Below are 9926 nucleotides of genomic sequence, written 5' to 3'. Positions count from 1 at the left end.
CCAAATGAAATACGTGCAAATGGAATTCAAAATCACATTAAGAAAATCTGCTGCACAAGACCAAGCCATTCAAATTCTAGCTTAGTGGAGGAGTTTTCTAAGGCCTCACCCCTAACTGAGGAGCTACTGGCAGTTTATAGCTACCTGTTTGGGAACAGAGAATCATTCTTCTTTGCGGGTGTAGACATTGACAGATTCCTTGTGCTGGGGTAGATGACCACATAGACATACACATATGGGCAATACTAATTTGACTTAGTTATAAAGAATAGAAGGGCAAGGGTGTGGAGAAAAGGAGAAGGGGAAAAAGGGGAAGGAATTTGGGAAAGAGACATGTTGGGAAGTTGGAAGAAGTAAATGGGGTTGATAGGTTCATATTTCATTGTATGCATATATGAAATTCTCAAAGAATAAGTTTTTAAAAATAAATAATTAAGAATGTCATAAATCATGGCCAAGTTTGCTTCATATTGGGGATTCAGATTTGGCTCAACACATGTCAATTAATAAGTGTAGCACCATATTAATGAACTTGAAAGCAGAAATCACATAAACATCTAGATAGATGCAGAAAAGTCATTTGACAAAATTTAGCATGCCTTCATGATAGAAATTGCAAAAATTTTGAGGATAAATGGGACATACCTCAGCAAAATCTATGCTATATGCCACAAACCTACAGTCAATATTATACTAACAGGAAAAAGATAAGACCATTTTCTCTAAAATATGTCAAGAATTGTTCACTCTTTCAATTCTTACTAAATGTAGTACTTGAAGTCTTACCTGGAGGAATAAGACAAAAAGAAAAGTTAAAAGGGGAAATAAAAACTGAAATGAGGACGTTCTGGGTAAAGATGGCAGAGAGCAGTTAGTGCTTCTCGCTGACTTTATTCAGCTCATCTGGTAAACATGTCCACATTGAATATGCTTTGGCTGCTGTAGCTGGAGGGGCCCTTTAAGTGGGAATTAAAGCTGCAAATGGTGTAGAATTAGCAACTGAGAAAAAACAGAAATCCATCCTGTATGACGAAAGGAGTGTACACAAAGAGGATCCAATTACCAAACATATCGGTTTGGTGTATAGTGGCATCGGCCCAGATTATAGAGTGCTGTGCAGAGCTCAGAAACTTGCTCAGCAATACTATCTGGTTTATCAAGAACACATTCCCACAGGCCAGCTGGTACAGAGAGCAGCCTCTGTCCTGAGAGTATACCCAGTCAGGTGGTGTTCATCCGTTTGTTATTTCTTTATTTATTTGTGGGTAGAATGAGGGACAACCGTATTTATTTCGTACAGATCCACCTTGATCTTACTTTGCCTGGAAGGTCACAGCAATGGGGAAGAACTGTGTGAACAGGAAAACTTTCCTTGAGACGAGATATAATGAAGACCTAGGACTGGAAGATGCCATTCATACAGCCATCCTAACCCTAAAGGAAAGCTTTGAAGGGCAAATGACAGAAGATAACATAGAAGTTGAGATATGCACTGAAACTGACTTTTAAAAGACTCACCCCAGCTGAAGTGAAGGGTTGCTTGACTGTCATAGCATAATAAAGATGTGCCTGAACAATCCAGATCTCAGACATGTATCTACTTATACATGTATAAAGTATGCTTTGTTTGTACAGACTAATTTGAGTAATATACAATATATGAATTTAACAGGTAACATATGAAATACTTATGCTTTTACATAGAAGTTCTGAATAATTTTCATTTAAATTGTAAAAACACAAAATATGATAATAAAAACAGAAATGGAAGATATCATCAAATAATGAAAATTGAAAGTCAATGGACTTTGAAATTCTATAGTGGAAAGTTATTTATTTGTACCTTTTAAATATGTATTATTTATCATTTATTTTATTTGTATTGTATGTGTTTATTTGCATTATTTTTCTACCACATACATTCAGGAAACCACGGAGGCCAGAAAATGGTGTCATATCCCCTGGAACAAGGGTTACAAATGTTTGTGAAACACCATGTAGGTGCTGGGAACTGAACCTGGGTCCTCTGCAAGATCAGTATACACTCTAAACCATTTAAGCCTTCTCTCCAATCCCTACTTGTGCCATTTTAAAAAATACATTGCTATTAGTAGATACTGAATATTTGTTTAATATTGCATGTGAAAAGAAAATAGTTTATATAATCGTATTTGATCATTTAATATAATAGTGCTTTTATCAAGGCTTTTAGAAGAGGCATCTTTTCAGCTTTCCTGTGTTTTCCTATGCTAAAATAATAGGTCATAACCTTTATTCTTTTAGATTTCCACGTAATAAAAATAAAGCATAAGGTACCATTTACAGAGGTCCCCTCCTTTTTTAGGAGCGTAGTGAATGCTTACCTTATACAAAGTCATATCAATACCTTATTTTAAAAGAGACAAGGAACATGAACCTTGAATGTGCAAAATCTGAATCTCTTTTTTTTCTGCCTCACACAACGAGCAGTAAATTCTTATTCAAGATATCTTTAATTAAGTAGATTTTAAAAATCACGCAGTTCTCACACACTCAGTCTCAAATTATTCTTTTTTTCTCTTTATGATCCAAATTCTAACAGTTCCATCTTGTGGTGAAACTCAGAATAGGTTATGTCCATCTTGTGATTTTATTTCTTTTATTCTGTTTTTGCTTATAAAACCCACAGTAAAAACAAAAGTTAGGTAACTTTGTTTTTTCCATAGGCGCCTGAATATAGTTCCCTTACTCCAATAAATGGAAAACTAGCAGGAGCATAGATAACTAATTCAATACAGTACAACATATATGAAAAAGAGGTTTGATAAGAGGCAGTAGTGGTACATATGAAGCATCTAGTGCTTTTTAACTCTAAGAAACATCAGACATACTATGATACTATTTGGTTTATCTTCCAGGACCTGGAGTAGGATGCTAGAACCCAGTTACATGCCAAATGCTAAGCCCTCAAAACTGCAATCAAAGAGAGTGGGTTGATGCAAATTTCAGGAGCCAATCTTGAGAGTTCAACAGAGAACATATAACCAAGAATATTCCAGTGAGGAGCAAGAGTCAGAGACAGGAGAAGCGGAAAAGGCTAGAACACTTTCTAAAGACAATGAAGCACTGCTGAAATGGAGCTGGGGAGGAAGAACAGAGAGCTCCCACTTCAAATCTCTGCAACACTTTAACTTCACCCTTGGAAGCACTACTTTGAAATAAACGGAAAATATGATTAGATAAAATGTAAAAATTAACATATGCATTCAGGCCCAAAAGAAGACATATCTTGTAGGTCAAGATATTAGTAATCAGTAGATAAAAATTTAGGACCTGTTACTCTCTGGGCTCCAAATCAGATAAATGTAGGCTTTAATCACCAATAGGTTCCTAAGAGCTGAAAGTGCTGTTATGTTTAGAGACTAGGGCTGAGCTCAGCCACTAAATCCAAGATCAGACTTATTCATCCTGCACACGACTCTTAAAGAAGATAGAAAAATGCTGCTAACAATCTTTGCCAGAGGCAGATTCTTTGAAGTAGCCACATTGGAAGATTCAAGAAAACATACCACAGAATCATGGGCAAAAACTGAGGCAAGCCTCTATAAGACTAAGCGACTGAATCTGAAATACGTTCAACATGGCTATGCCAACTTTTCCCTAGTGCTTAGGATTGAACCCACAGTCTTGGACCTGCTGGACAAGTGTTTTACTACTTGTACCTGACTACAGCCTCAACATAAGCGTTGAACAACAAACATGGAAGCACTAACATGTATGGCAAACACTGTGTGTGCCTACAGTGATCTGCCTTCCAAATATTTAGAACAGCATTTTTGCCTGTAACCTTTTTCTGTGTTGGGGCCCCATTTAATACCCATACACTAAAGCAAAGTGCCTAGGAATTAATGTGCCCAAAGCTAGCCCTCAAACAATGACTGAGAGAGTTTGGTGGTAACACCCTAAGTCTTTCAATCCTGCTATAAAGGTAGAAAAAGAAGGAGTGAAGAAAAATGTCCAATTTAAAGGACAAAAAATAGAAAATAATTAAACAGTGTTAAAATAAGTATTTGACATACTCATAGTAATAAACTAATGAATAATAAAAACAAAAAAATAGAAACAAAATAAGGAAGACGTGTTTCCTAGTTAAGTTGCTATTTCTGTCATAAAACACTTGCTAAAAGTAACTTGTAGAGGGGCAGGTTATTTCAATTTATAGTTTATAGTCCACTGTGAAGGGAAGACAAGCTAAAAACTCAAGCAGGAACCTGGAAGTGGTAACTGATGCAGAGACCACGGAGGAGTGCTGCTTACTGGCTCGCTCCCACAGACTTCTAGCCAGCTTTCTCATACCACTCAGGAACACCTGCCTGAGGATAGATAGCACCGCACACAGTGAGCTGAGCCTCCTCACATCAGTCATTAAACAAGAAAATGTCCCCACAGACTTGCATATGGAGGCATTTTCTCAAATATAGTCTCCTTTTCCCAGATGGCCCTGATTGTATCAAGTTGACAAAAAAAGTAACCAGAGCAATATGCGTGCTTATCTATTACAAATTTCATAAAGGGTAATTTTAACAACTAAAATTTAAAGGTACAGTCAGAATAAAGTGTGATGGCCATAGAATGAGAAAATTGGAAGACTAGGAAGACAATGCTTAGAAATTTGCTTGTAATGCACTGAGAAAATAGCTCTAGCATACATGAAAAGATGATTTAAATACTTTACATATGTTTATTATATTTAATTATTAAATTATTAATCCAAATAAAATGACTGTTTTGTTTTTCAAGTAAGTAAAATGAGAGTCAACCTAATTAGGCACTCTGCCTCAAATCATAAAATTTGCACTTGAGAGAACTGTAATTTGAGTTCAATCAGCTACATATCCTTAACCATAATGCTTTATTAACAAATCACTAATGAAATCAAATACAAAAACGAGTGAATTGTCACTAACTTATTCATCTTCCTAAAACTGATTAATATGAGTACTCAAGTTTACAAAAAAAAAAAACATAGATACACGAGCTATCTATTAAGTTTGCTCTTATCCTGTAATCTCATCTCTCACCTACATTATTTTGTTTTTTCTGTACAATGTAGTATAACTCTTAGTTTCCAGTCTCTAATTCCATCTTAGTAGTTTTGTAAGGGTGATTTTGTTGGGATATTGGGCATCTAAGAATGTGATGCTTATTTACTATATCCAATTATATAAGCTTGGCCTTGACACAGACCAAGTGAACTCTTTGATTTATAAACTGGTTCAAAAAGCTGCATAATTCTTCTGTCTAGAGATATATATCAAGTAGAGGAAATTTATAACATCATTCTCATACATTCCTAAACCATGTTCACTCACATTAACCCTTTAGCTAGAAACCAAATTATATTAAGCTTCCTATTCACTACTTATACCTCATCCTGAGGTTCTCAGTGTGGGCAGATCACTAACTGTGGTACTTCTATCTACAATATAGACTGCATTACTTGCAGGCATGCTATCTTGACAACACTATTCCTACTGGTCTAGTATGATGTCAACCTTCTAAAAATGATAAAATGATAAAAATGATAAAAAAAAAGTCTCCTTATTTTTCCATTGCATCTTAGACCTCTGCATTCATAGCAAGAGGAGATGTTTATTTTTGTCCTTATGGTGGAGGCTAGTTCCTGATGTAGTCCATAACAAGATATACAGTGGAATATAAGATCATTTAAAATCAATCACTGGGATTTCAAATATAGCATAATGGTAGAATGTCTGCCTATTATGTGAAATACTCTGGGTTTAATTCCCATCACTGTATAAAAAGAAAAAAAAACATATCCTATATTAATATGCCTGGGAGCCAAGTAATTCACTTTCAGACCAGTGTGCAGCCATTGTAAAAACAGTCAAATTTCCTATTAATTCACACATTCTTGCTTTGTCATATATTTCTCAAACATCTTGAATGAATAATTAGAATTCCAATTCTTTGGATGAATTATGATACCTTTCTTATTTCCAGTTTTTAATGTATAAAATGAGCATAATAAGAGGTATGTGAGTTGCAGCATTGATGTACTGCAGATAGGGTAACAAAATAAAAGTAATCACAGTTTTTATTTTACAAAAGTTAAAATGTAGCCCACTTGGACTATACATTGAAGCAAATGAAAAACTATTAGACTTTCCCAGCTTCTCATGCTCTACTCTTGACATGAATAGCTTAATTTTCACATAGGAAAGCCTATGTAACCTCTAGATTTGTGTTATGAACTTTCAGGCTTCCACTCTACAAATTCTCATCCGCACACACATCTTCAATCAATATGATAACTGCCAAGAAAAGAAAATGTAACATATAAGAGAAAAACGCAAAATAAAGTGAGGGTCAAAACTGAAGCATACCTCCATCTGAGCCAGATTAGAGTTGTGTGGAGAAAGACTGATTCAAACACTCACCCATGTATGAATAAGGTATATCCTTTGCCAGCTCTATATCTAGTGAAAATGCACAACATGTAGATTTCATGTCAATAACATAAAAAGAATTAAATTAGTAAATTCCACTTATAGATAGTACATATGATATAAACTTTTAGTACATGAAAAAATAACATAGTCTCCAATGATTCATAAATGTATATACCTCTTCTTATCCTTTATGTGTTGCTACTAGACCAAAGACTAAGGCATATTTCACAAGCAAAAATCATTAAAGAGTTCTTTGACTTAAATGTTCATAAAATATAACAGAAAAAAGACCATTTTTCACATTAAGCTACATTTTTTGAAACTCATCTTAAGGGTCTTATGCTTTTGAAACTCCATAGCTAAATTAGAATACAACTAAAATAACTAATTTTCAGGCAGAGTGGAACATGTTTATAACCCCAGAACTCAAGAGACTATAGCATGAAGACCATGACTTTGATTCTGAGGCCAGACTGGCTTATGTAGCAAGTTTCAAACTAGGCTGAGCTTCATAGTGAGCCCTGGCTTCAAAAAAAAAAAAAAAAACAATTATCATGGTTGTTTTTGTTATCTCCTCAAACAGAAAAATGGGATTATGAACTAAAATCCACTACATTTAGATGGAAGGAAGTAACAGTTGGGAAGAGGCAGAGATGATAGGTAAAATTTTCTAAATTAAACAATACTTTAAATTGTACAACCAAATCAATGTTTTATACAAACAGGATAAATAAATAAATATGAAAACAGAGGTCCAGGAAAAGTAATGTACCAATGATAAGCTCTACCATATATCTTGAAACAACCAAAATATAGACAAAACAGAAAACTTGCTTATAAAAGACTATAAAGCAGCATGCAAGTGTAAACCGAGAAAAAATGATAAAGATGATAAACTTCCCAATCTGGCCAGCATACTGCCTTAGGAACATCCCTATGTTGTGGTGCAGGGAATAGAAATCAAGGATAAATAGGCTGTTTTGCAATGATAAATGACCCACATATAAGGATAGCAAAACAATATTTTCATAAAGTTTATATATCATATATAATGAAAACCTCAAAATACATTAAGAAAAATAAGTAGACAAATCTAAAGCATAGTCTGAGATTGTAATGCTTTCAATGTTTGATAAACTGAGCAAACAGAAAATCAACAACTGAGAAGATTAGCTATCAGACAGTTTGACCTAACTAGCACACACACACACACACACACACACACACACACACACACACATACACACACACACACACACACACGTGTATATTATATATATAACTGCACATCCAACAAAAGTAGAAAATACTTCCCTCACTAGAATGCAGAACCTTGCCATAACCCTAGCCCAACTTTCAATAGAATAAAAATATTTAGATCACACATCACACACAATGTGTTCTCAGATGACAAAGGAATTAAATTCCACACTAACAGTATAAAGACAAACTAAAATGTCATGACATCCTTAGAATCTTAGTAGTAAATTCTAAGTAATTCATGTTTCAAAGACTATCAAAAGGATAATAATTCATTATTTTGAAGCAAATTAAAATTTTACAAAGAAATAACAAAATTGCAGACTGTCAACAAACCAGTATATAGGAAGAAACTTCTAACATTGATCACCTGTAACATAAATGGGGGAAACAATCTGAAACTCAACCACTGCAGCTTCAGCCCTAAGAAACTTAACAAACATTTCAAACAACATCCCTCTTTAAAGTGGATGGTGGGCTGCTGTGGGATGGTCTGTATGTCAAATGTGTTGCTCTGATTGGTCAATAAATAAAACACTAATTGGCCAGTGGCCAGGCAGGAAGTATAGGTGGGACTAAAAGAGAGGAGAATTGAGAGAACAGGAAGGAGGAGGGAGACACTGCCAGTCGCCGCCATAACAAGCAGCATGTGAAGATGCCGGTAAGCCACGAGCCACGTGGCAAGGTATAGATTTATAGAAATGGATTAATTTAAGATATAAGAACAGTTAACAAGAAGCCTAGTCATTAGGCCAAACAGTTTAAATAATATAAGCATCTGTGTGTTTATTTTATAAGTGGGCTGTCGGACTGCCAGTGCTTGGTAGAACCCAGAGAGAAAACTCTCCAGCTACAGTGGGCTCTGACATGCCCACCTGCAGGTTGTTTCCCACAGGATAAAGGCCTTCTTTTTTCATATCATCTAGGGTGGCACCATCCCAAGCGACCTGACCCCACACACACATCAATCACTAATCAAGACCCACAGATGTGCCTATAAGCGAATCTGATGAAGGCAATTCCTCAGTTGATATTTCCTCTTCGTTGGTATGTCAGAGTTTGTGAAACTTATCAACTAATTCCAACAAACAAAGATTGGGGTGAGGGATGAGAGACAGGAGGGAGGCAGTAGATGAGTTAACCAAACTCCAAATTGTATGAAAAAGCTTTATGGAGACTCACTAGTTAGTAAGCTAATTTCAAAATGTAACATTTTTTAAAGTGATTAGCCAGATCTCCAAAATATATCAAGAAATCAAGAAATCAGACATCAAAATACTAAATAATCCAATTAAAAATTAGGATACAGATCTAAAGAGAGAATTCTCGACAGAAGAATCTCAAATGGCTGAAAGACATTTAAGGAATAGCTCAACATCCTTAGTTATCAGGGAAATACAAATCAAAACGACTCTGAGATACCATCTTACACCTGTCAGAAAGGCTAAGATCAAAAACACTGATGACAGCTTATGTTGGAGAGAATGTGGAGTAAGAGGAACACTCCTTCACTGCTGGTGGGAGTGGAAACTTGTACAACCACTGTAGAAATCAGTATGGCAGTTTCTCAGAAAATTGGGAATCAATCTTCCTCAAGCCCCAGTTATACCACTCTTGGGCACATACCCAAGGAATGCTCAATCTTACTTACCACAAGGACATATGCTCAACTATGTTCATATCAGCATTATTCATAATAGCCAGAACCTGGAAACAAACTAGATGCCCCTCAACTGAAGAATGGATAAAGAAAATGTGGTAAATTTACACAATGGAGCATTACTCAGTGGTAAAAACAATGACATCATGAAATCGGCAGGCAAATGGATGGAACTAGAAAAAAATCATCCTGAGTGATGTAACCTAGACCCAGAAAGATAAATGCAGTATGTAGATATTAGATGTAAAGCAAAAAAGATAACCAGGCTACAATCCCAGAGAAACTAGGTAACAAGGAGGACCCTAAGAGGGATTCCTGGATCACCCTGGGAAGAGGAAATAGATGAGATCTCCTGGGGAAACTGGGGATTGGGGGAGGGGAGAGTAGAGGGCAGGGGTGGAGGAATGGGTACATGAGGTGAGGGATTGGGATGGTTGAGTTGGGGGAGGGATAGAGAAGGAGAGCAATGAAAGAGATATCTTGATAGAGGGAGCCATTATGGGGTTAGGGAGAAACCTGTTGCCAGAGAAACTCCCAGGAATCTACAAGGATGA

At 35.8% G+C, this 9926-nt stretch overlaps 1 pseudogene; it reads left to right on the top strand.

The window, feature by feature from the left end:
• Nucleotides 1-857: 857 nt before the first annotated feature.
• LOC131899958 (proteasome subunit alpha type-2-like) lies at nt 858-1558 on the top strand (annotated as a pseudogene).
• The last annotated feature ends 8368 nt before the right edge of the window (nt 1559-9926 follow it).

This window comes from Peromyscus eremicus, chromosome X (genome assembly GCF_949786415.1).
Source record: "Peromyscus eremicus chromosome X, PerEre_H2_v1, whole genome shotgun sequence".
Taxonomy (NCBI): Eukaryota; Metazoa; Chordata; class Mammalia; order Rodentia; family Cricetidae; genus Peromyscus; species Peromyscus eremicus.
The sequence above is the reverse complement of the archived record's forward strand: the minus strand, read 5'-3'. Positions and strand labels throughout refer to the sequence as shown.